This window comes from Lutra lutra, chromosome 5, assembly GCF_902655055.1.
Source record: "Lutra lutra chromosome 5, mLutLut1.2, whole genome shotgun sequence".
NCBI classification, from domain to species: domain Eukaryota; kingdom Metazoa; phylum Chordata; class Mammalia; order Carnivora; family Mustelidae; genus Lutra; species Lutra lutra.
This window is the reverse complement of record NC_062282.1, coordinates 88125759-88152383: the sequence shown is the minus strand read 5'-3', so window position 1 is coordinate 88152383 and position 26625 is coordinate 88125759. Positions and strand designations below refer to the sequence as shown.

General features: G+C 42.6%; 1 long non-coding RNA gene across 1 annotated transcript in view; it reads right to left on the bottom strand.

The window, feature by feature from the left end:
* LOC125100762 (uncharacterized) overlaps nt 1-20782 on the bottom strand; it is a 31926-nt gene extending 11144 nt beyond the window's left edge. The window contains exon 1 of the long non-coding RNA XR_007127646.1: nt 20637-20782. This is a non-coding gene — a long non-coding RNA (uncharacterized LOC125100762). The remainder of the gene's footprint in view (nt 1-20636) is intronic.
* Between the last annotated feature and the right edge of the window lie 5843 nt (nt 20783-26625).

Below are 26625 nucleotides of genomic sequence, written 5' to 3'. Positions count from 1 at the left end.
TTGTTGTTATACTCAGATCCCCAAAGACCTGGCATGCCTGGCCATGGGGTGCCATCTGGGGAAGCACCAGTCTCAGTCAGAAGGTGGCGGTAGGAGGAGGAAAAACGTGGGCAAGTGCCTTTATTGTGGTTTCCACAGGAAGAAATGAGAGGGGCAGGCCAGTTGAATGGGGGCTTAAGACTGGCTAGCTTGAAGGATTTCAGCAGGCTGTGTGGCTTGGGGCAGTGCTTACTTGCCTGAGATGTGGCTGAGGATACGTCGGCAAGAAGACAGTGGCCCGGGATATCAGAGCTCGGTGAGGAGGCCAGCTGAGGGAGTGAGCTCTGCATCACCTAGTTTGCGTATGAAAGACGCACCAGCAGGCTTGTCCCTCACCAACTCTAGGAACTGGGTAACTCTCAGACAGGCAGTCCTTCCAGGGTCTGTAAGGCCCCAGATGTTAAAACATGAAAAATACAGGAAATAAAGAGGCATGGTCGATATAATGAGTCCCCAGGCTGATTGCAGAAGCCTAGGGAAACCTCTGACATGTGAGTGGGAGATTGAATCCATGGAAGTTTGCTGTGATCTAGGACTCCTGGAAAGGGTGACAGAGAAATCGAGTCCTGAACTAGGCCTTTATAAGCAGAGAAGCTTAGAAGATGGAAAAGATAAAAAGGAGCCGGGGACAGGAAAGAGGCAATAGAGGGAGGGAGTACCTTCCAGGGAGTGAAAATGGTGCGGAAGTAAAGAGGCAAAAGTCCTCTAGTATCCTGTGGTCACAAAAGCTATCCCTTCCCTCCAAATCATATTAAAGATTTAATACATGCAAAAGAGTATTAAAACATAGCTGTAGTAAAGGAGGATTGCCCTTACACCTCACAGGGTAGCAGTGAGGTCTACGTGAGCACTAACACAATGGTTAGCGCCATGCTCACATACACAAGATGACAGGAGAGGTGGGCTTCCCCTCCCCTACTCCTCCTCCCTTCTGAATCCTCCTTACCGCTGCCCCACACATGCCTTTTCCCCACCAGACCTCTAGCTAATCGACCAGCACCACTCTCGGTGACACAAAATCCCCCTGTTACGATTGATTTGCATGCCCCTAAAATTCCTACATTGATTAGGTTTAGATGAGGTTTGGTGGGGGGCAGGGGCACCTATGAGGTTACAGACACAAAGCAGCCACAGTGAGAGGCTATGTGCAAGCCAGGAAGAGGGTTTTCGCCAGAACCCAGCATGCTTACTCCCAATCTTGGACATCTGACCTCCAGAACTGTGAGAAACATATATGTGGGGTTTAAGCCACCTAGTGTGTGGCATTCTGTCATTGCAGCCCTAGCTGACAAAGGTGACTGCAAAGCTCCTGGAGGAAAAACACTCTTACTTAGCTCCAAAACAGGAAAGGAAGATGCATGGGCCTATGATGAAATTATCCTGGGTCATGACAGTTAAGAAAATGTCTCTCCTTTAAGGAACTAAGCTACACTATTTAGAGAAATCCCAGAATACCAGGATCCTACAGGATTATGATCCAGAGGTCAAGACAATTGCCTAGTGCCAACATTTCTCATGATGCGACTCCTAGACCACCTTTATCAGAAATAACCCAGAGTGCCTGTTGTAAAAAATCAGATGCCTGCCACCTATTACATTGAAAAGGATCGCTGGGATCCTGGAAGTCTGCATTTTAACAAGCTCTGCGGGGCATTCTTATGAACAGCAGCATGCAGGAACCATGGACAGATACAACCTGACCACCACTGCTCCTCTCCACCTAAGTAGTCTACAAAAAACTAACATTTGGGCATCCACAGAGAACCTTCTTTAAATCCTTGCACTCAGAACATAGTCTATGCACCAGCCACATGGCCTCACTTTGGAGCCTGTTGGAAATGCAGAATTTCAGGCCCCAGGCAGACCTGCTAGCTCAGAGTGCATTTTTCCTTTAGAGTTTAGAAACGATATTATGCTCCAGTGAACCCAGGCTGACCCTAAGGCCCTGTAAACACCTTCAGGATGTGCCTTAACGTTCCTGCTGTCAAGATTTGAAAATCAGATTCAGCTACACAGAAAAACCCAGAGACAAATCAAGGGAAGTGTCAAGTGATTGCCAGATGAGAGTAGCCTGCTATCTGTGGGAATCCAACTGTGGACAGGGAGAGCACATTGGCCACATTACTCAACCATTCTAAACCATATAACTTCTGAAATGTAAGCAAAAGTGTGTTTTGCAACTTCCGGGAAGTGAGATGTAAGCAAAAGTATCTTTTGCAACTTCTGGAAAGTGTCCTTATAGGAAAGGGATATCCCTTTATTCATCCTTTCCTTCCTCCTGAGTAGAATGTAGACATGATGGCCAGAGCTCAAGCAGTCATTTTGGACCATGAGGTGGAAGTTATATGCTGAGAATGATGGTTCCTGAAAACATCATAAACCGAAATTCTTAAATTTCTATTTCGTGTCTGCCATTTTATTTGGAGTTTTCATTTTGCTCTCAGATGAACCAATTCCTAAGTGATTTGAACCCCCTTTATACCACAACATGGTTCCAGCAACCTGAGCTGAGTAACCACTGTGTCCTCAAAAAGATGGAGCGTCTTGACCATGAGAAAAAAAAAAGAAAGAAAGAAAGAAAAACCTCATTGCTTGGGGGATTTAGAATCATGCTGAGCATAGCTGTGTCTCCTAGTGGAGAATAAATGGAGGTGGAAAGGGAAACAAGGAACAAAGCATCAAGGTCCTAACCTTTCTTCTCAGGAAACTATGCTTAGCCTTTCTGTTGCCATAAATACCTCTAGAAAGAACTTCATTAACCCTCTTAAGCTCTTACCAATGTATCTTTCTGCTTGCAGCTGGGAATTCTCTTGTATTTCTCTTACTGTAATTGAGACAAGTCTTTCTTCTTCATTTGCAGTGAAAAAATAAGTAGAGAAACTGCCTTCTACAAACAACCCTTCAGTATAAAATCTTGTATTCATCCATTAGACAAAATGTTATCTGAGGGCATACTATGTGCAAGTAGTAGGCTGGAACAGAATAAAATCTTCCTGAAAGCTGTTTCTGATTAGTGTATTGGTCTCTAAAAGCCAACTTACTTGGCTAAAAGCCAAAAACCACTTATTCCAGGTATCAGGCCAATTGTTTCAAAGAAAAGCTTGGGCCTTAACCCTGAGAACCTTATTCAAGGAATCAACCCTTCTGAAAATCAGAAAAATAGTTTGGTTTGGTTTGGTTGCTACATAATTACCTCCCTTATGCTTCCCCTCAGATGCTTAAATGACTTTTCCTGACACTCATATAAATTACTCTTCTTCAATGATAGGGGCTAAGTTCTCTAAATGGGGCTCATCTTTCTCCTTGTCTCTCCTTCTCCGTCTTTCCCTCCCTCCCTCTACCCCATTCTCCCTCCTTTTTAAGGATACATTTCCTAGCACATAAACAAGTCTTCAATACATTTTCCCAAAATCTGACTTCTTCAGTTTTATGCTTTATGTTCTATATTCTACCCCTTGCACCATACCATTTAACAAGTATCTGTATTACTAGAAATCATGACTATTTTGTTACCTCTGTGTTTCTAATATTACTGCAAATTACCAGTTAAACACATTGGCTTCAGAAGGGTTGTCTAGAAGGCACCATAATTCAAAATATGAAGCAATCAGATCATGTGGATTTATCCCTGGAATGTGTTCCTATATATTTGAATGTGGAAATGCCTTTTCTGGAACTGTTATAAGAAATGGCTTCCAGGGCGCCTGGGTGGCTCAGTGGGTTAAGCCACTGCCTTCGGCTCAGGTCATGATCTCAGGGTCCTGGGATCGAGTCCCACATCGGGCTCTCTGCTCAGCAAGAAGCCTGCTTCCCTCTCTCTCTCTCTCTGCCTGCCTCTCCGTCTACTTGTGATCTCTCTCTGTCAAATAAATAAATAAAATCTTTAAAAAAAAAAAAAAAGAAAGAAAAGAAAAGAAATGGCTTCCACTAGGCGCCTGGGTGGCTCAGAGGGTTAAAGCCTCTGCCTTCGGCTCAGGTCATGATCTCAGGGTCCTGGGATCAAGTCCCGCATCTGGTTCTCTGCTCAGCAGGGGGCCTGCCTCCACCTCTCTCTCTGCCTGCCTCTCTGCCTACTTGTAATCTCTGTCTGTCGAATAAATAAATAAAATCTTAAAAAAAAAAAAAAAGAAATCGCTTCCATTAGGTTGGACCACGAAGCCATGAGGATCTGCAGCAGAAGCCACTGGAAGGCTGGCTGGCTTCCCCAAGTGGTTTGGGTTGAAAGGAAGAAATCAGACTGACACCCTGTTAATGGGGTGTGAAACTGGGATGCTTGTGCTAACCAGGAGACAACCTCCTTCCCAAGCAAATGCAACTGCCTTTTTCACAGCTCATCTCGCTAAGTCCCTGGCAGCTATTGAAATAGTTGAATTTAAAAGGGCTTTTCCAGGGGCGCCTGGGTGGCTCGGTGGGTTAAAGCCTCTGCCTTCAGCTCAGGTCAGGATCCCAGGGTCCTGGGATGGAGCCCCGCATCAGGCTCTCTGCTCAGCGGGGAGCCTGCTTCCTCCTCTCTCTCTGCCTACTTGTGATCTCTGTCTGTCAAATAAATAAATAAAATCTTTTAAAAAAATAAAAATAAAAGGGCTTTTCCAGAGCCAATAGATGAAGCTGCTGTAGAGAACACACATGACGATAGGAAATAACACTCAGGAAGTGGGGCATCCTGCATTCATGGATCAAGGAGTTCAAATCATCCCAGGGCCAAGCCTTTTTGGAGGGGCTGGGCTGGGGTAGAACAACTTGTGTACCTTCGACTTGACCCGCTCACCCTACTTTACAGCCTGGGGTAGACAGAAGCCAGTAGTATAAGAAGTCTCTGTGTGAACGCTAAAGGCAGATCTAAAAAGAAACCACCAGGGTTAATTTCTAAAGGCTGGCCTTTGTATAAACAATTTAGACACACTAAAAGGCATGCTCACTGCGAGGAGATTTTCTTACTCTTTCTTTACAATTCTGAAGCTACATGCATAGAAAGAAACAGGGTTCTTTCCATTCATCTGGCTTGATGTACTATTTTTTATTATCCGTTTCTCACAACATCCTGTTGGGCCTACGCAATGAAGAAAGCCTCTTACATATTTGGGGTTTGTGGGGAAAGCAGGACACGGGGAAGGGAGGATGTAGGGAAGCTCTTGATGAACTTGAACAGGAAATGTCCTTAACAAATGAAGCCTCTCTTCCCTTGCCCAATTCTGAAATGCCTCCGGCTTGAAAGTTCCCCATATGCTCGTTATTTATGTATACCACGCAAATTCTAAACAAAGAGCTCCATTCTTGGTCCCCCACACACACCCTCAAGCAGCAAGGAAATTTTCCACCAGAGAGATATAGGGGTATCCGGGACAGAATGAAACCAAGAGTCACCGCACAAAACGTTATTGGCAAAAGCCAAATCTAGGGTTGTATGGACAATGCAGGGCTGATTATCCCTGCAGTGATGAATTTGTGTGTTTTCTTCCAGGAAGTCCAACCTTCCAGTGGTGCCTGTATTAGTTTCCCAAGGTGGCCATGACAAAATATCACAACCTGGGTGGCTCTAACAACCAGAAGTTACCGTCTCCCAGCTCTGGAGGCTGGAAGTCCCAAATCTATTTGTCAATAGGGCTGGTTTTTTCTGAGGACTACGAGGGAGCTCTCTGCCCCTCACCTGGTTTCTGGTGGTTTGCTGGCAATCTTTCCTACTTCTTGCTTGTGGAAGCAACACTCTGATCTCTTCTTCTTGTTCACAAGGCATTCTTCCTGCTGCATGTGTCTGTCTCCAAATATCCCTTTTATAAGGACATCAGTCACACTGAATTAGGGCCCACCCCAATGATCTCATCCTAACTAATTATATTTACAATAGACCTTATGTCCATTTTTTTTTAAGATTTTATTTATTCATGAGAGAGAGTGGGCATGCAGAGAGCACAAGCAGGGGGATGTGCAGAGGGAGAGGGAGAAGCAGGCTTCCTGCTGAGCAGGGAGCCCAATGCAAGGCACGATCCCAGGACCCTGAGATCATGACCTGAGCTGAAGGCAGATGCTTAACAAACTGAGCCACCCAGGTGCCCAAGACCTTATATCCAAATAAGGTCACACTCACAGGTACTGGGGACTTTGACATGAGTTGGCTGTTGGGGTGGAGGGGGCACAATTCAACCCATAACAAGGTCTGATATAAAGCATCCTGACAACAAAGCTGAAAACTCTGCCTTGGGAACAGTTAGTAGGAGGGTTATGAGTCAGGCTTTCAGAAAAGCCATGGCCTTCCTGGGGTATGGAGAGCACGTTACCCAGCTGCAAAAGTCCTTCTGGAAGAGCTAACCTCTGAAAGCTTCTCTTTAAGATGAGGAAGCTGAGGAGCGCCTGAGTGGCTCAGTCAGTTAAGGGGTGGCCTTCGTCTCAGGTCATGATCCCGGGGTCCTGGGAGACCCATGTCAGGCTCCCTGTTCAGTAGGGAGTCTGCCTCTCCCTCTGCCCCTTCCTCATCCCCGGCTTGTTCTGTCTCTCTCTCTTTCTCAAATAAATAAAATTTAAAAAAAAAAAGGGGGGGGGGATGAGGAAGCTGATAATTCAAGAACAGTCTGAGCCCTCTGCCCTCAGAAGGCCAGTCCTTTCTCTCCTCAAACGGATGAATAAAAATCAAGGGAGAGAACAGCGGGTGCACTACGCCCGCAGCTTCTCCTCCTCAGAACCAGCCTTTTTCATTGTTTCTCCTCCCAAATTCAAGGCAGATGGGAAGTAATCATCATCCTTTGGTTACCAGTCTTAATTCTACCCTGCTCCCCTCCAAATAATTTCTTCTGCCACCTTCCCCACTCTCATCAACATTGAATACCAAGAAAACTGTCCGTAAGAATTTCAAAGGAAAAAGGTAAAGTGGGAAGTACTAGTTTTGCAGACAGCAGCCCGTTACATTCACGAGTCTCTCCCTTTGGGATTCCAAAGCCTGTGAAGCTGTGCCCATGCTGGCCTGCACATAGGCACTTGGGACCTGGGATTTTTTCCTTACCGTGTTTTGGTTGAACTTCTTTGGAACTCAAGGAAGTAGGCAAGCTATTTGTGTACAATTGTTTTCCAAGTCATTTGGTTTGTTTGTTTGCTTGCTCCAAAGCATCTGTGTCCTCCCTCTTCTACACAGGGGAAGAGGGGCAGTCTAGAGAAAGAAGGTGCCAGAGAACCCGGCTGGGGCGGAGGTGCCAGCCTGCTCCTCGCCCAGTTGGCCTTGGTCTGAGCAGTCCCTGAGCCGCATTCACATCTAAGGAGAAAGCACTAAGACAGACGCTCAGGCTTGCCAGTTGGGCTTCACTGTCATCAGGAAGAACCTGTTTCACTGAGGAACCCTCAAATACCAGTACCTGTGGACTGCTTTTCTTCAGCCAGTTTCCCCAAAAAGGATACCTGCCCTCCTCCTGGAGCATGTGAGTCTAACAGGAGGGTTCCAGGGGCCCTGAGGAGGAAGAGGTGTAGAGCCTCACTGTCCAGCAGGATGTGATAGAAGTAGGCGTTAGAACTCCCCCATGAGGCCACAAAGGCCCCTTCCCAATTCCCTCTTCTCCACTGACAAGGTTGCTCAGTGTGGTTTCTTTCACCACAGCTGACCGTGAGGACAGCCCCGGCCCACAGCCTGTGCAAGCTCCTCGTTCTGCTCCCTCAACCCAGGCCCTGTCAGCTGCTGCCTGAATTGCTGTGCACAGCTCCATGCCTAGGGTCCCACACAGTCTGTCCTCTGAAACCCAGCTCCCAGCTTCCCTCGATTTGCAGTTAATCCAACATCGCACTCACCCAGGGAATGGAAAGGCAGGCAATCCGTCCCTTGCTGACCTGATAAAAAACCATCTGGCCCTTTTTCCAGAATAACTGGACCCCTCATTGGGGCAGGCCTGAGATGGTAGGGTCCTTGGCAGTTGATTAAAATCAGTTCTGGGGAGGTGCGCTGGTGTGGTAAACGCAGGTTAACTTTTAGGACCCCCGCACCCTGTAATGATTTAGCTCCACACTCCAGAGTCTGCTAAGTTACAATCTAATGTGTGAATTTAAAGCTTCCAGTTTAAGATGCCAAATGTCGTATTCTTTATTTAGTAAATACAGTATCCACCACTTGTCTGGAGCTGTTCTGTAGGCTGTACAAGCATTAAGTCGTTTAAATCGGCATAACCATATGAGGTAGGTACAGGTCTTTTCATCCTTATTTTTGCAAGTGAGGAAAATGATACACAGAAGAGCACTGAGCTGGTAGTAGCCAAACCAGGATTAAAACCTGCAAAGTCTAGTTCACAGCCTGGACTCCTAACCCCTGCGCTGAGGAACAATGAGAAGGTCAGCATGTCAAACAGAGCAAAAGACGGGAGGAAATCATTGAAGAAGTATAGCTGAAATGAGCCCCCTAGACATGAACTCACTTGCATTTCCCTGTGAGGTATTTGCCACACTTAACAAAATCTTGCTCTAGGTCAACCAGACCTGGCCAGAAATTAGACCACAGGCAGTCCATTGTGGCCCAGAACTGTGGTTACAAGGAAAAGAGATGCTGCTGCTCTTCAGTAGGACAGAACTGGACATCTAAGGGACACTGATATTTTTTCCCAGTCCTGAGAGCTTTTTCCCTGCTCTCCTCTAGATGGGAATTCTAATGTGGTAAACATGAAAAAGTCTTGTACAATTTTTATGAAATGGTATTTTCTCCACCTGTGGGGAGAAAAATAACATAATAAATAAAATAATAAATAATAAATAATAATAATAATATATATTATATAATAATAATAAATAATATACAAACCTTCCATATTTCATTTCAGCTTTGTCACTGACTCACTGATTCCCAGCTGTAATGGGGACCTCCAGAGGTCATTTCCATTCCTGCCCTCAGAGAAGAGCCGTGAGACTTATTTCTTTCACTTTTCTTTCTTTTTTTTTTTTTCAGTAAACCTCAAATACATTTTTTTATTTAAATTCAATTAGCCAACACATAGTATATCCTAAGTTTCAGATGTAGCACTCAAGAATCCATCGGTTGCATACAATACCCAGTGCTCATTTGATTCTTTCGTTTTAAATCTGCTCTTTCCTGTCAGGGAGGGAGGCCGTTAACCGATAAGTTCATCATTTGCCTGGCAGAAGAAACCCTCCAAAGTGCTCCTCAGTATTTGGCAAATCCAGATTACAGCATCTGTCAGATGTGCCCACACATTTGTTGCCTCTCAACAAATGGAAGAACCCCAGTAATTACTGCTGCTGACTAAATTAAACTCAACAACCTAGTTTATTCTAGCAGGTTCCTGGTAAACAGCACTGCAGCTGAAAAGGCTTATCCTGTTTACATTAGCATGAAATATCCTGGGTTGGGGCTCCCAGAACAGGGCAGAGACTGCGTTCCCTGAATGTCAGCTGGTTGAAATGCTTTGTGTTTAGACAAATGGTGTTTAGGTAAGAAAGCCTCTGTTGATGTGATCTTTTGTATCAACTTTGAGCGTCTGACGTAGATGGACGTTGTTCTATTTCAGTATATGCCAGACCTTCTCAAAGAGGAGAATCATCCGTATATGTAATGATTGGGAGCTCTCTGTTGACTAAACTTAGAGACACAGTGTGACCATGTGACCGTCTCGAATTTCTGCCTCAGTGTTAGGGTTTCTCAACCTCAGCACTATTAACCTTTGGATGAAATACTCTTTGTTGAGGGGGTATCCCGTGCATTGCAGGTTGTTTGAGCAGCATCCTGGCCTCTGCCCTCCAGATGCCAATGGCCCATATCACACCCCAAGTTGTGACAATAAAAAATGCCTACAGACCATGCCAAATGTCCCCTGAGGGAGGGCAGAATCATGCCCCACCTGAGTGGAAAGCACTACTCAAAGTTAAAAAGAAGGGATGCCCGGGTGGCTCAGTCAGTCAAGTGTCTGCCTTCGGCTCAGGTCATGAGCTCAGGGTTCTGGGATCAACTTCCACATTAGGCTCCCTACTCAGTGGGGAGCCTGTTTCTCCTTCTGCCTGTTCTTCCTTCCCTTCCCCTGCTTATGTACACGCACTCTCTCTCTCTCTCTCTCTCTGACAAATAAATAAAATCTTTAAAAAGAAAGTAAAAAGAAAGTCTTTTTCTGAAAACCAGCAATGGCAGAGACCATCTGTACAACATTCAGAGACTCTCAGGCACCCTCAGGTCTCCTCCATCCATCATCCACATCTACAGGACGTCCTTACTGGTTCTGCTTATTGAAACTTCAAACCATAAACACTTGAAAGACTTTAAGAAACATGACCAGAAATATGAAAATTATCCTGTGACTATGCAGTAAGTGCCCTCTACATACCCAGCTGATGTGGCTTACTCTCAAAATTCTTTAAAAATGTCTGTCCCTTCACCCTGAGAAAGGAAACACTGACACATATAACAATATAACAATATGGATGACCCTTGAGGACGTTATGCTAAATGAAATAAGCCAGATATAAAAGGACAACTTCTATATGAGTCCACTGATATAAAGCATCTAACACAAATTCACAGAGACGGAAAATAAAATGGTGGCTGCCAGGGGCTGAGGAAAGAGGGATCTGGGGTGTATTGTTGTTTACTGAGTACAGAGTTTCAATTTTGCAAGATGAATGTTTTTGGAGCTTGATTGTATGACACAGTGAATGCACTTAATCCTACTGAACTGTACATTTAGAAATGGTTAAGATGATAAATTTTGAATTATGTGGGTTTTACCATGATAAAAATTAAAATAATAATAATAATGAAAAATAACAATAAACGAGCAGTGAAAATATTTCTGTCGCTCACCATCATTATCTCCTACTGGGGCCAGAACGGCTATACTAGAATCCTGTAGACACTCACACATGTCCTCCTTCACACGCTCTAAGTCTGAACCCTCTGGCTCAAGTCAGCCGACATCTTAACATAGGATCTGAAAACTTCTCTTCATCAACTTTAACTTACTTCTGCAATAAATCTTTTGGGATACTTTAAAATATGTACATTTGAAATCATGTCCTTTCTATATTTTGGCCAAATTTCTGTGGGAAGTTCTAATGAAACTTGGAACACCTAAAAGCCTAGGGGTTGAGGGAGTGGGAATCAATACTTCCAAATTGCCAATATGGCCCCAAAGAATCTATAGTTGAAGAACTATGGAGCTATATCAAAACACCCTCCCTCACCCCTCGCCCCCAGGCATATTCCAGCACAGTAACAGGGCAGCATGGGCACCTTGGGTTGGCAGGGATGGGACCCAGGAGAGAAGGCAATGACTGAATTCAGGACCCTGGGAGTCTGGCCCCTCCCACAAGTGACCCTAATGGCCACGAAAGCACTCTCAGACCCCACAATTCATATGACTAATGGCCATCTGCAGCTTCCTGTTCTCAGCTAAGCAGGAACAAATGTGGAAAATGACACAAGCTTCAGATATTCTTTGTGGCTTTCAAAACAATTGCCCAAATTTTACACAAATTCTCTTTTGTGGGGACATACCATGGGAGCAGAGAGCACTTTGCTGGCATCCTGCTTGCAAGGTCCTGATCTGCTGTCAATGACTATTTCAGACCTGCCTTGGCGTGCCTTCCTCCCCACTTTGGTTTCCTTTGGCTAGCACCACTTTTATGAGAGTTATTTTTCTGTTTGATGAATTCTGTATTCCCTTTTAACTTATAGCAATGTTTCCAAACTATGTTCCAAACCAATAAATAATAATATGTATATATGATAGATACAGATATTTAAGAGGCAATATTTTTCCTCTAAATATACAAAACTTAGAAAAATGCTAGGCGCATAGGTATAGCTTTACTATTTCTTTGTTTCTAAGATGAGTCATTTGTTTCACACTTTAAAGTTTCTGGAATCAACATGATCTTACTAATTAATGTGTGGCACATCTTTTTCCTAAAAAGCTATGATTAAATCAATGGTGCAACCACTGGTGTCTCAAAGCAATGAAATACTGTGGTCTGCAACTGTACAAGACATCACCTGACCTGACCCCCAGGCATCTAAGACACTAGGCACCAGGCATTTTTGCAAATGATGAGCTCACAGGGCGCTTCCTGGTGGGCAGAGCAAACCATATCTCTAAGGCAGGTTGTACTCCAACCTGGTCTGGCGTATGGATTTGATATTTTTTATTTTATTGAGTACTGAACATCTACACCTCACATACATACTTCCCACAGTGCTACTTCTAAAAGAAAGATAACTTGCATAGAAAGTAGAGAGGTGGGCACCTGGGTGGCTCAGTGGGTTAAGGCCTCTGCCTTCTGCTCAGGTCATGATCCCAGGGTCCTGGGATCGAGTCCCACATCGGGCTCTCTGCTAGGCAGGGAGCCGGCTTCCCTCCCTCTCTGCCTCTCTCTGCCTACTTGTGATCTCTCTCTCTGTCAAATAAATAAAATCTTTAAAAAAAAAAAAAGAAAGAAAGAAAGTAGAGAGGTTTGTAGCCCCCAACGTGTGTTTAAATCAAACATACACAAATTTGGAATTCTTCAAATTAAAACTGAAAATTTTCTGTCTTGGGTTTTTAAGAAACTGAGAAAGAGGTTGTCCAAGGCAAAACAATTCATGAATTTTAAAGCAGTCTAATTCATACTGACCTGACTATAATAGAATATATAAGTGATCTTAATCTTCCTTCTGCTACAACACTCCTCATACAAAATGGAATTTCCAAATGAAACTGTAATTTTAAAATATAGAAGAGTGGGCTCTACATGGTTTTTGATGTGAGAAATTGACTCAGCAGTATCATTATAAAATTTAGTAGACATAGAAAAATGATTAAAAACACTGCTTTCGGGGCGCCTGGGTGGCTCAGTGGGTTAAAGCCTCTGCCTTCGGCTCAGGTCATGATCCCAGGGTCTTGGGATCGAGCCCCGCATCGGGCTCTCTGCTCAGCGGGGAGCCTGCTTCCTTCTCTCTCTCTCTCTGCCTGCCTCTCTGCTTACTTGTAATCTCTGTCAAATAAATAAATAAAATCTTTTAAAAAATAAAAAATAAAAAATAAAATAAAAGTAAAAACACTGCTTTCATACAGATTCGGTGCAATCCCTATCAAAATTCCAAAGGAATTTTTCACACAGATAGAACAAATAACCCAAAAATCATATGGAACCACAAAGGACCCTAAATAACCAAATCAATCTTGAGAAAGAACTAAGCTGAAGGCATAGTACCCCCTGATTTTCAAAATTATACCACAAAGCTACAGTCATCAAAACTATGGTATTGGCACTGACGTAGATCTATACAACAGAATAAGGAACTCAGAAATAAACTCACACTTATATGCTCAATTAATTTACAACAAAGGAGCCAAGAATATACAATGGGGAAAGGATGGTCTTTTCAATAAATGGTGTTGGGAAAACTGGACAACTACATGTAAAAAATGAAACTGGACTACTTTCTTACACCATACACAAAAATTAACTCCAAATGGACTAAAGACTTGAATGATTAAATTTTATGATTTATTTTTATGATTAAAACCATAAAATTCCTAGAAAAAAATATAAGAGGTAAGTTCCTTGACATAGGTCTCTGCAATTATTTTTTAGATTTGATACCAAAAGCAAAGGAACAAAAGCAAAAATAAACAAGAAACTGCATCAAACTAAAACACTTCTGCATGGCAAAGGAAATCATCAACAAAATAAAAAATTCAACCTAGGGACGCCTGGGTGGCTCAGTTGGTTGGACGACTGCCTTCGGCTCAGGTCATGATCCCGGAGTCCTGGGATCGAGTCCCGCATCGGGCTCCTGGCTCCGCGGGGAGTCTGCTTCTCTCTCTGACCTTCTCCTCGCTCATGCTCTCTCTCACTGTCTCTCTCTCAAATAAATAAATAAAATCTTTAAAAAAAAAAATTCAACCTACTGGAGGAAAGTATTTACAAACCATTTATCTGATAAAGAGTAGTCAGAATATATAGAGAACTTGTATGACTCAATAGCAAAAAAACAACAATCTCGTTTTAAAATGGGCAGAGCTGGATGGCTCAGTCAGTTAAGGTCTGTCTTTAGCTCAGGTCATGATCCCAGAGTCCTGAGATCAAGCCCTGCATCAGGCTCCCTGCTCAGCAAGGAGTCTTCTTCTCCCTCTCCCACTTGCCCTACTTGTATTCCCTCTCTCACTGTCTCTCTCTATATATATATCAAATAAATAATAAAATCTTTTAAAATTTTAAATAAATAAATAAATAAAAATGGCAGAGGATCTGAATAGGCGTTTTCCCAAGAAGACATAGAGATGGCCCACAGGTGCATGAATAAATGCTCAACAGCACTGTAATCATCACAGAAACGTAAATCGATACCACAATGACTTAACACCTCATACCTGTTAGGATGGCTATTATCAGGAAAACAAGAAATAGCAAGTACTGCCAAAGCTGTTGAGAAAAGAGAACACTTGTGCACTGTTGGTGGGAATGTAAATGCATGCAGCCACTGTGGAAAAAGCCAGTATGGAGGTTCTTCAAAAAATTGAAAATAGAGCTACCATATGATCCAACAATTCCACTTTTGAGTATTTATCTAAACAAAATGAAAACACTAACTCAAAACACTAATTCAAAAAGATATTTGCACACCCATGTTCACTGAAGAACTATTTACAACAGCCAAGACAATGGAAACCTAAATGTCCATTGATGGGTAAGTAGATAAAGAAAATATGGTTTACATACTCATTGGAATATTATTCAGCCATAAAAAAGAATGTACTCTCGCCACTCATGACAACATAGATGGACCTTGAAGGCATTACACTAAGTGAAATAATTCAGACAGAAATGGATATATAAAGTATGATTTCATTTACATGTGGAATCTACAACAAACAAAACAACAACAAAAATGGAGGTCATGGATATGACTAGTGGTTGCCTGAGGGAGGGAATGGAGGGTGGCCAAAATGAGTGAAGGAAGTCAAAGGTAAAAATTTCCACTTATTAAGGGGTATCTGGGTGGCTCAGTCAGTTGGGCACCCAACTCTTGGTTTCAGCTCAGGTCATGATCTCGGGTCATGAGACTGAGCCCCACATCTGGCCTGCACTCAGCAACTCAGCATAGAGTCTGCTTGAGATTCTCTGTCTCTGCCTCTTCCCCCACTTGCTCTTTCTCTCTCTCTCTCTCTCTCTCTCTCAAATAAACAAATAAATAGTTTTTTAAAATGTTTCCAGGGGTGCCTGGGTGGCTCAATGGGTTAAGCCTCTGCCTTTGGCTCAGGTCATAATCTCAGGGTTCTGCGATCGGGCTCTCTGCTCAGCAGGGAGCCTGCTTCCCCTTCTCTCCTTCTGCCTGCCTCTCTGCCTACTTGTGATCTCTGTCTGTCAAATAAATAAATAAAATCTTTTTTAAAAAATATTTTAAATGTTTCCAGTTATTAAATGTGTGAGTCATAAGGATGTAATATGACTGCAGATAATAATACTGTCTTGTCACATGAAAAAGTGCTCAAAATCACTCAGCATCAGGGAAATACAAATCAAAACCTCAATGAGATACCACCTCACATCAGTCAGAATGGCAAAAATTAACAAGTTAGGAACAGCAGGTGTTTGCAAGGATACAGAGAAAGGAGAACCCTCCTACATTGTTGGTGGGAATGCAAGCTGGTGCAGACACTCTGGAAAACAGTACGGAGGTTCCTCAAAAAGTTGAAAATGGAGCTATCCTACAACCCAGCAATTGCACTATTGAGTATTTACCTCAAAGATACAAATGTAGTGATCTGAAGGGGCACCAGCACCCCAGTGTTTACAGCAGCAATGTCCACAATAGCCAGCTATGGAAAGAGCCTGGATGTCCATCGACAGATGAATGGCTAAAGAAGATCTTATACACACACACACATATACACGAAATGGAATATTATGCAGCCATCAAAAAGATGAAATCTTACCATTTGCAATGACATGGGTAGAACTAGAGAATATTATGCTAAGCAAAATAAGTCAATCAGAGAAAGACGATAATCATATGATCTCACTCATTTGTGGAATTTGAGAAATAAGGCAGAGGATCATAGGGGAAGAGACAAAAAAATGAGACAAGAAGAAACCAGAGAGGGAGACAAACCATACAAGACTCTTAATCTCAAGAAACAAACTGAGGGTTGCTAGAGGGGAGGGAGATGAGATGGAGGGGTGTCTGGATGGTAGACAATGGGGAGGGTATGGTTGTGGTGAACACTATATATTGTGTAAGACTGAAGAATCACAGACCTGTACCCCTGAGATGAATAATATATTATATGTCAATTAAAAATAAATAAATAATACTGTCTTGCATATTCGAAAGTTGCTAGGAGAATAGATTTTTTTTTATGATTTTTTTTATTTATTTGACAGACAGAGATCACCAGTAGGCAGAGAGGCAGGCAGAGAGAGAGAGAGGAGGAAGCAGGCTGCCCGCGGAGCAGAGAGCCCAATGTGGGGATCCCAGGACGCCGGGATCACGACCTGAGCCGAAGGCAAAGGCTTTAACCCACTGAGCCACCCAGGCGCCCCTAAGAGAATGGATCTTAAATGTTCTCACCACAAGGAAAAAAAGTTGTAACTATATATGGTGACAGATGTTAACTGGACTTACTGTGGTGATCATTTTGCAATACAGACAAATATCAAATAATTGCGTTGCACACCTGAAACTAATATATTATGTCAATTACACCTCAACAATGGCAACAAAAATATTGCTCTAGGTAAAGAATGTAGAATAAATTTTTGCTCAATCTGTACAGTTTGTTCTTTTATTCTTTTTTTTAAAGATTTTATTTATTTGTTTGACAGAGAGAGAAAGAGATCACAAGTAGCCAGAGAGTCAGGCAGAGAGGGAGGGGAAGCAGGCTCCATGCTGAGCAGACAGCCCAATGCAGGGCTTGATCCCAGGACCCTGAGATCATGACCTGAGCCGAAGGCAGAGGCTTAACACACTGAGCCACCCAGGCACCCCTATTCTTTTATTCTTAACAAAACTTTTCATTTATCTAATTTATGCCATTATATTATAAAAAATTTTTAAATAAAATTCATTTTTTACAGCAATTACTTCATATTGATTCCATATTTGGTATCTACTATAATTCACATGCAAATTTTATTTCATAAGTTCTTGTGGTACTTTTTCAATTCAATATAATTTGAAGGGATCCTTTGTTCAAATCAGTTCAGACACCCTGCCTTAATGTGAATTCACTTAATGTGAAAGTCTCCTGGGTTTGTTTCTTTTTATTTGTTTGTTTATTTTCTTTTTTTTTATTTAAACTTTAGTTAGTTAACATACAGTACAATATTGGTTTCCGGAGCAAAATTTAGTGATTCATCACTTGTATACAACACGCTGTGCTCATCACAAGTGCCTTCTTTAACACTCATCACCCATCTAGCCCATCCCCCACCCACATCCCTCCATCAACACTCCATTTGTTCTCTATTGCTAAGAGTCTCTTACAGTTTCTTTCCCTCGCTCCTTTCCCCCCTCTTCCCATATATTCATTTGCTTTCTTAAATTCCACATATGAGCAAGATCATATGGCATTTGTCTTTCTCTGACTGCCTTCTTTCACTTAGTATAACACACTCTAGCTCCATACACATCATTGCAAATGGCAAGATTTCATTCTTTTTTTAATTTTTATTTATTTATTTGGGAGAAAGAGAGAGAGCATGAGAGGGGAGGTCAGAGGGAGAAGCAGACTTCCTGCAGAGCTGGGAGCCCAACATGGGACTTGATCATGGGACTCCGGGATCATGACCTGAGCTGAAGGCAGCCATTTAACCAATTGAGCCACCCAGGCACCCCAAGATTTCATTTTTGATGGCTAAGTAATATTCCATTGTATATATACCTTATCTTTTTCAACCATTCATCAGTCAATGTACATTTGGGCTTTCTCCATAGTTTGCCTATTGTTGATAATGTTGCCATAAACATCAGGGTGTATGTACCCCTTAGGATCAGTATTTTTGTATCCTGTGGGTAAATACCTAGTAATGCAACTGCTGGATTATAGGGTAGTTCTATTTTTAACTTTTTGAGGAACCTCCATACTGTTCTCCAGAGTGGCTGCTCCAGGATGCATTCCCACCAACAGTGCAAGAGTGTTCCTCTTTCTCTGAGTCCTTGCCAACCCCTGTTCTTTCTTGTGTTACTAATTGTAGCCATTCTGACAGGTGTGAGGTGGTATCTCCTTATAGTTTTGATTTGTATTTCCCTGATGATAAGTGATGTTAAGCATCTTTTCATGTGTCCATTAACCATCTGGATGTCTTCTTTGGAAAAAAGTCTATTCATGTCTTCTACCCATTTCTTACCCACGTTACTTGTTTAGGGGGAATAGAATTTGATAAGTTCTTAATAGATTTTCAATACTAACCCTTTATCAGATAGGTCATTTGCAAATATCTTCTCCCACTCCATAGGTTGCCTTTCAGTGCAGTTGATTGTTTCCTTTGCTGTGCAGAAGCTTTTTAATCTTGATGAAGTCCAAGTAATTCATTTTTACTTTTGTTCCCCTTGCCTCCCACAATGTGTCTAGTAAGAAGTTGCTACTACTGGCCAAGGTCGAAGAGGTTTCTGCCTGTGTTCTCCTCTAGGATTTTGAAGTCTTCCTGTCTCACATGTATGTCCTTCATCCATTTTGAATTTATTTGTGTGTATGATGTAAGAAAGTGGTCCAGTTTCATTCCAGTTTTCCCAATACCATTTGTTGATTTTCAATCTCTCATGGCAGGTCAGTGGTTTATGAAAGCATATAAAGTGTTCTGGCGATGTTGAGTAGTAAGTTGAACAGTATAATTGGAAAGGGGTTTGGAAAAGGTGTTATAATTCAGAAAGTAGATTTACCCTTTAATCCTTTAAGCTGGTCCTATTCTCAGAATGCCAACAGAGCCACTATAACTCCATAGATTATCCTGCGAGACTCTGAGCTATGTACATCATCTTTTGCAGTATTTTCATTGGGACCTGAGAGAGGGATGTATATGTGGGCCTGAGTGCACATACACGTGTGGGGTAAGTATTTGTAGTACAATAGACTCAGTTTACAATTTCTCACACTGTCTTAATAAGGAAGGGAATCCAGATGGAGAAACTCAAGTTCAGTGAGTCTAACAAAAAAAGGTTACCAAATAGCGATCCACAAAACCCTAGAAGTTCCAAAGAGGCCAGCTCGTGGGAGGAAAGGTCAGAGAAAAAGATAAGGCAGCAGCATCCTGGGCCAACCACCTCCACTTCAACCAGAACAATTCCATTCCCATATGCTTTACATATGGTCTTCTGCCTAAGATGTCCCTTGAAGAAAAGATACGGCTTCTAGAATTTGAAAACCATTACAGGAACCAACCTAGGAACAACTCTAGGTTCCTTTACTGCTTAAACATTATGATCCCATTAGAGCTGGTTCATTATTCATCTGATCATTTGCCCAGTCAACCTCCCTAAAAATTGGGCACAGCTATAATCCAGGCACAGCACTAAAAAATAAAAATGAGTAAGATGCAGCCCCTGTTCTCAAGAAATGTGTGGCCTAATGGGGTCCAGCAACATACAAAACAAAAAGTTACTGTGGGGTCCTCTAATCAGAGGATTTATAAGGTAAAATGGAAGTAAAAGAAAGTAATTCTTTACCTGGAAAGAGGGAGAAAGGAAAGAGTCAGGAAAAATTTGCAGGTGGAGTTGGAATGTTATAAATGACAAGAAGGAATTCTAATGCAAGCAGAAAGGAAATGTAATAAATCTTGTAGCTAGGAAGAATCCAAAAGCAGCTCACAAGATGGAGGTCAGAAATGCAAGACTGGTGGCCTGGGGATGAGACCCAGGGGCTCAAAAACATGGGGCTTCCATTACCTGGAAGCAGATAGGCCCTCTCTACTTCAGAATATATGGCTGCCTGCGTCCCAGTTAGCATTCCAATGGACACACAGCACTTACCCTCAGTGCTTCTCTATCCATTTCTCATTCTGAAGGACCATTCCTCATTCTGAGTTATGTGCCACTATTGCCAAGGGTTACAGCACCATGACTGGTCTTGTCAAGAGCATGAACACCCTATCCATCCCCCCCACCCATTATCAAAGGGGCTGAAACCAAGAGGAAAAGGGATGGTAAAGCCACTGAGAAGAACAGGAGGCTTAAAACAATCCAGGCAAAGGAACCCCACAAATGTGAAGGATGACTATCTCACCTTCTGTCCCAGATGTCTTCTTCCCACACCGTATTACTCCATCCAGGCCACCTCGAGCCATTTCTGGGAATGAGGCATCCACCAGAGGCCCAGATGACATTAGCCATGAGTTTCTTAGCACTACCAGAACATAGTGCACCTTGCACTTAGCACTACCAGAACACAAGTCCCACCTTGCCCATGGGGCTACGTTCCAGGACTCCATTGCCTGTTCCGAGACCCCAGTGGATGCTGAGAGTACTGAAATCTATATATAGTAATTTTTTCCTATACATACCTATGATGAAGTTTACTTTATAAGTTAGGCATAGTAAGAGATTAACAATAACCTAACAGTAAACTAGAACAATTATAGTAATATACTGTAATAAAGGTTAAGTGACTGAGGCCTTTCTCTCCCAAAATATTCTTTTGTCCTGTACTCACCCTTCTGGTGGAGATAGGAGATGGTAAAAGGTCTCTGCAGTGAGATGAAGCAAGGTGAATGATGCAGGCACTGTGACCCAGTGTTAGGCTATTAGTCAGAAGGACCATCATCTGCTTCCAACCATAGTTAACCACAGGCAAACGAAACCTTGGAGAGCAAAAGTGCAGATGGAGGGGTGTTAACTACTGTACCACAAATTGGGCAGCTTTAAACAATGGAAATTTATTGTCTCCATTGGGGAGGACACAAGTCCAAGATCAAGGTGTTCACAGGGCCATCCTCCCTCTGAACCTTGGGGGAAACTTTCCTTGCCCCTCCCTAGCTCCTGGTGGTTGACCAGCAATCTCTGGCACTGCTCGGCTTGTAGGTGCCTCACTCGAATCCTCTGTTTCCACATGGCATTCCCCGTGGGTGTCTGTGTCTTCAAATGGCCACCTTCACATAAGGACATCAGTCATTTTGATTTGGAACCCACCTTATCCAACATGACTTTGTCTTAAGTAATTACATCACAGTAACCCTGTTTTCAAATAAGCTCACATTCTGAAGTACTGTGGGTCAAGACTTCAATGTATCTTTTTCAGAGAACACATTTTAACCCATAACAACCATCTACCTAACCAGACACTGGGCTTTTAGCACTTTTTCTGAAAGAAGAACCTTAAGCTTTTCTTACCCTTGATTTACCCAGAAATATCTCAAGGTCAAAGACAGTAGATTGAAGTATAATCCAACAAAAGAAACAGAAGTTAATCCTTACCAGAGTAAAAAAATTAAAAATTAAAAATTAAAAATGTTAAAAATACATAATGCAAAAAAAAAAAAACCCATAATGCAAAAGCCCTATATTAACGTGAAACTCTTAAGTTAGAATTCATGGTCTGTGCCTACAAAACGCACAGATCTGACTGCTCTATAAACATCAGCTTATATTCTGCCATTTTCCTCATTATACAAGACCATACAGTACTTTATGGAAACATAAAATTGCCAGTCCTTAAACCATATGTTTTAATAAGTAGTGGCTAGTCAGGCAAAGCATTTGCATGTCTGCTATCTTGGGATTGTTTCAACATCTCCCAGGGACTGTAAATATCCTTACTTGCAGCAAAGTAGTAGCAAAATAGAAGCCACAGCTAGGCAATTAAGCTACTGTGAGACTGTGTTCTCAGCAGGTGAGATTGCAAGAGTAGGGCAGGTGATTAGATAAGAAACCTGGCGATGAAGGCAAGACACGGGGCCATGCCAGGTGAGGGAGAGCACACACCCAGTAGGCACCATTTAGCTGTGCTGCCAAGAATCTACCTTTGTCTGAATGCTAAAAGCTATATGAGAGATTATCTCCTAGCCCGGGAATGACCTTGTTACATGGCTTTATTTACTTTTTACTGTGAGAGAGAGAGAGAAAGAGAGAGGGAAGGTGGGGAAATGACTTCTCCCTGTTTTTAAGAGCTCTGAGTTCATCAGTTGGTCTTATTTTTCTGAAATGAGGAACAGTGAAACATCAAGTGATTTTTGCTGCCCCTACAAATGATAAATGCCTGTTAAGTAAAGAAGGTCTATTGATGGTCACCCAGAGTAGTAGAATTTGGGAGATTTTCTCCTGTGCACCCCTTGGGGCAACTATCCTCAATGCCACCAATAAAAGCATTTCCAGAAATAGCTGCTCCTCTTCCTCAGAGTCCTGCTTTAAAATGCAAAAGTTCAGGCTTGAAGACACCACACAAGCACAGTTTCCACAAAGCAACTCTCTGGAATTCCAGTCTAAGCCCCCACCCCACAACCCACCAGCTAGGCTGGACTGAAGAGACCCTTCTCCTGGTTCCCTGAGCCCCCAATAAGATAAGGTGACCTCCTTCACACCATTCCACTATGATTTTTTTAGTATCTCCTTTTAGTCTCTAAAGTGTCCCAATCTAGATGAAGGAGTGCCCAATCAGCTGAGTCATTCTTGCCTTCTACCTGCTGCTGCCACAGGGCCTTGCATCTCCCATTAGAATGAAATGAGCGGCCATGTGGCATTTCCGTCTTTACTTCCAGTGGCAAGAGATACCTGGCATCTCTCAGACAATCAAGAATTTGTGGAACTTGGGGCGCCTGGGTGGCTCAGTGGGTTAAGCCGCTGCCTTTGGCTCAGGTCATGATCTCAGGTCCTGGGATCGAGTCCTGCATCGGGCTCTCTGCTCAGCAAGAAGCCTGCTTCCCTCTCTCTCTCTGCCTGCCTCTCTGTATACTTGTGATCTCTCTCTGTCAAATAAATAAATAAAATCTTTAAAAAAAAAAAAAAGAATTTGTGGAACTTAACTAAACTAAATGAAAACACCCTTCACTCATTAATACTCTAATGTCCAGCCACATACCAGCTCACCAGAAGGCAGGGACTCCTAAACTCAGGAGAACACTGGGCCACAGAGGGTAGCAGATCCCTCAGAGAAGACAAGCAAGGGCCTGAGAAAAGCTTAGCCTCTCCCACCACCTACTTACCAGGCAGTCCTTCCCTAACTGCAAGCAAGGGACAGTAAACACCAGACCCTGTCTGCCAGGATCCATCCCCAGACACAGTCAGGCAGTGGCCAAAGACATCGTGAGCCACCTGCTTCAGACTCTAAAGGTTCTTTCTTCCTCTCTTTTCTGTACTTTTAATCTTTACAGTTTTTTTCTTCTCTTTTGGCTTCATGTTCTTCTGTCTATGTGATTAGATTGAATTTAGCCAACCTGGGGAAGGAGCAAGATGATGGAGGAGTAGAAGATGGAAGTATCATCAGGTACCAGGAGTTCAGCTAGATAGTTATCAAACCATTCTGAACACCTATAAACTCAACAGGAGAGAGAAGAGAAGAAGAGCAGCAATACTAGGGACAGAAAATTGACCACTTTCCGGAAGGTAGGACGTGCGGAGAAGTGAATCCAAAGCAACAGGAAGATAGACAGTGCAGGGAGGGGCCGGCTCTTTGCAAGCGGTGGAGCAGCAGAGCACAAAATCAGAACTTTTAGAAGTCTGCTCTACTGAGGGACGTTGCTTCAGAGGCTAAGCAGGGGTGGAGCCCCCAGGGGGACAGTCTGGTCTCATGACCCATAGGGACACAAAAGACCAGGGGTGCCCGAGTGTGGCAGAGCTCACAGGTATTAGAGCAGGGAAGCCGGCTACAGAGATGGAACTGAGGAGGGGGGTCTCAGCTCAGGGTTACCTTAAACGGTGATCCAAGGCACAGGCCACTGCTCTTCAGGCAGGGACCCCACACATGGCAGATCTGGGGAGACCCCTTCCTTCCTCCTCTGGGAGGTGCGGGAGCCTGTGGCAGGAATCTGCTGGGTGTGGAGACTCCAAACGGGGCTGTGCACCAGAGATAGAAAACATCGGTCACAGGCCGTGAGCTCGGAGCACAGCTGGAGACCAGGGAGACGGGAAGGATTGACTGCTTTTCTCTGAGGGTGCACTGAGGAGGGGGGCCCCGAGCTCTCAGTTCCTCCAGGCTGGAGACTGGGAGGTCGCCATCTTCATTCCCATCCTCCAGAGCTCTACGGAAAGCGTTCAGGGAACAAAAGCTCCGGAGAGTGAACCTGAGCAGATTCCTTAGCCTGGCCCCTGGCAAGGGCGGTGAAATTCCGCCTTGGGCAAAGACATTTGAGAATCATAGCAACAGGTCCCCCCCCCCCCCCGCCCAGAATATCAGCAAGAACATCTAGCCAAGACCAAATTTACCAATTAATGAGAACTGCAGAACTTCAGAGCTATGCAAAAGCAACACACAGATTCGTGGCTTTTTTCCCATGATCCTTTAGTCTTTCAAAGTTAAATTTTTTTAATTTTATTTTTTTCTTATTCTATTTTTTTAATTTTTCCTCTTTCTTTTTTTAACTATCTAATCAATACATTTTTAAAAAATCTTTTTTAATTTTCATGGCTATAGTCATATTTTATTCCTTCATTGTATTTAACCTTATTTCTTATATACATATAAGGGGTTTTTTTCTTTAAAAATTTGGGATACAGGGGCGCCTGAGTGGCTCAGTGGGTTAAGCCACTGCCTTCGGCTCAGGTCATGATCTCAGGGTCCTGGGATCGAGTCCCGCATCGGGCTCTCTGCTCAGCAGGGAGCCTGCTTCCCTCTCTCTCTCTCTCTCTCTGCCTGCCTCTCTGTCTACTTGTGATCTCTCTCTGTCAAATAAATAAATAAAATCTTTAAAATTTTGGGATACAATTTCTTCTAAAAGACCAAAATATACCCTAAATCTAGCATATGGCTTTGTTCTAGTCTCCAGCCTGATCACATTCTTTCCTCTTTTTTTTCTTTTTTCAACCAACTTCTTATCAATTCCTTTTTTAGAATCTTTTTTAATTTTCATCTTTACAGTCATATTCCATCCCTTCATTGTGTTTACCCTTATTTCTGTATATATACATATAGGTTTTTCTTTCTTTAAAATTTAGGGAGGTAGTTTCTTCTAACAGACTAAAATACACCCAAAATCAAGGATGTGGCTCTGTTCTATTCACCAGTCTAATATATATTCTTTTTTTTTCTTTATTTCCCCTTTTCTTCTCTCCCTGGTTTCAGGTCTCTTCTGATTTGGCTAGTATATATTTTTCTGGGGTCATTGTTACCCTTTTAGTATTTTGTTCTCTCATTCTTCTATTCTTATCTGGATAAAATGACAATACAGAAAAACTCACCAAAAAAAAAAAAAAAAAAAAAAGACAAGAGGCAATACTGACAACTAGAGACCTAATCATTACGGACATTAGTAATATATCAGAACTAGAGTTCCCATTTACAATTGTACCCAAAACCATAAGATATCTAGGAATAAACCTAACCAATTAGGCAAAGAATCTGTTCTCAGAAAACTGTAAAGTGCTCATGAAAGAAATTGAGGAAGACCCAAAGAAATGGAAAAACATTCCATGCTCATGGATTGGAAGAAAGATATTGTGGAAATATCTATGCTACCTAAAGCAATCTACACATTTAATGCAATCTCTATCAAAATACCATCAATTTTTTTCAACAAAATGGAACAAATAATCCTAAAATTTATATGGAACTAGAAAAGACCTCGATTAGTCAGAGGAATGTTGAGAAAGAAAACCAAAGTTGGTGGCATCACAATTCCAGACTTCAAGCTCTATTACAAAGCTATACTCATCAAGACAGTATGGTACTGGCACAAAAACAGACACATAGATCAATGAAACAGAAGAGAGAGCCCAGAAATGGACCCTCAACTCTGTGGTCAACTAACCTTCGACAAAGCAGGAACAAATGTCCAATAGAAAAAAGTCTCTTTGGGGCGCCTGGGTGGCTCAGTGGTTTAAAGCCTCTGCCTTCGGCTCAGGTCATGATCTCAGGGTCCTGGGATCAAGCCCCACATCGGGCTCTCTGCTCAGCGGGGAGCCTGCTTCCCTTCCTCTCTCTTTCTCTGCCTGCCTCTCTGCCTACTTGTAATCTCTGTCAAATAAATTTTTTAAAAAATCTTTTAAAAAGAAAGAAAGAAAGAAAGAAAGAAAGAAAGAAAGAAAGAAAGAAAGAAAGAAAAAAGTCTATTCAACAAATGGTGTTGGGAAAATTGGACAGCCACATGCAGAAGAATAAAACTGGACCATTTCCTTATACCACACACAAAAATAAACTCAAAATGGATGAAAGACCTCAATGTGAGACAGGAATCCATCCAAATCCTTGAGGAGAACACAGGCAGCAATCTCTTCAACATCACCCACAGCTACTTCTTCCTAGAAACATTGTCAAAGGCAAGGGAAGTGAGGGCAAAAATGAACTATTGGGACTTCATTAAGATCAAAAGCTTTTTCACAGCAAGAAAACAGTCAACAAAACCAAAGACACCTGACAGAATAGGAGAAGATATTCAGATAAATGACATATCAGATAAAGGGCTAGGATCCAAAACCTAAAAAGAACTTACCAAACTCAACACCCAAAGAACAAATAATCCAATCAAGAAATGGGCAGAAGACATGAACAGACA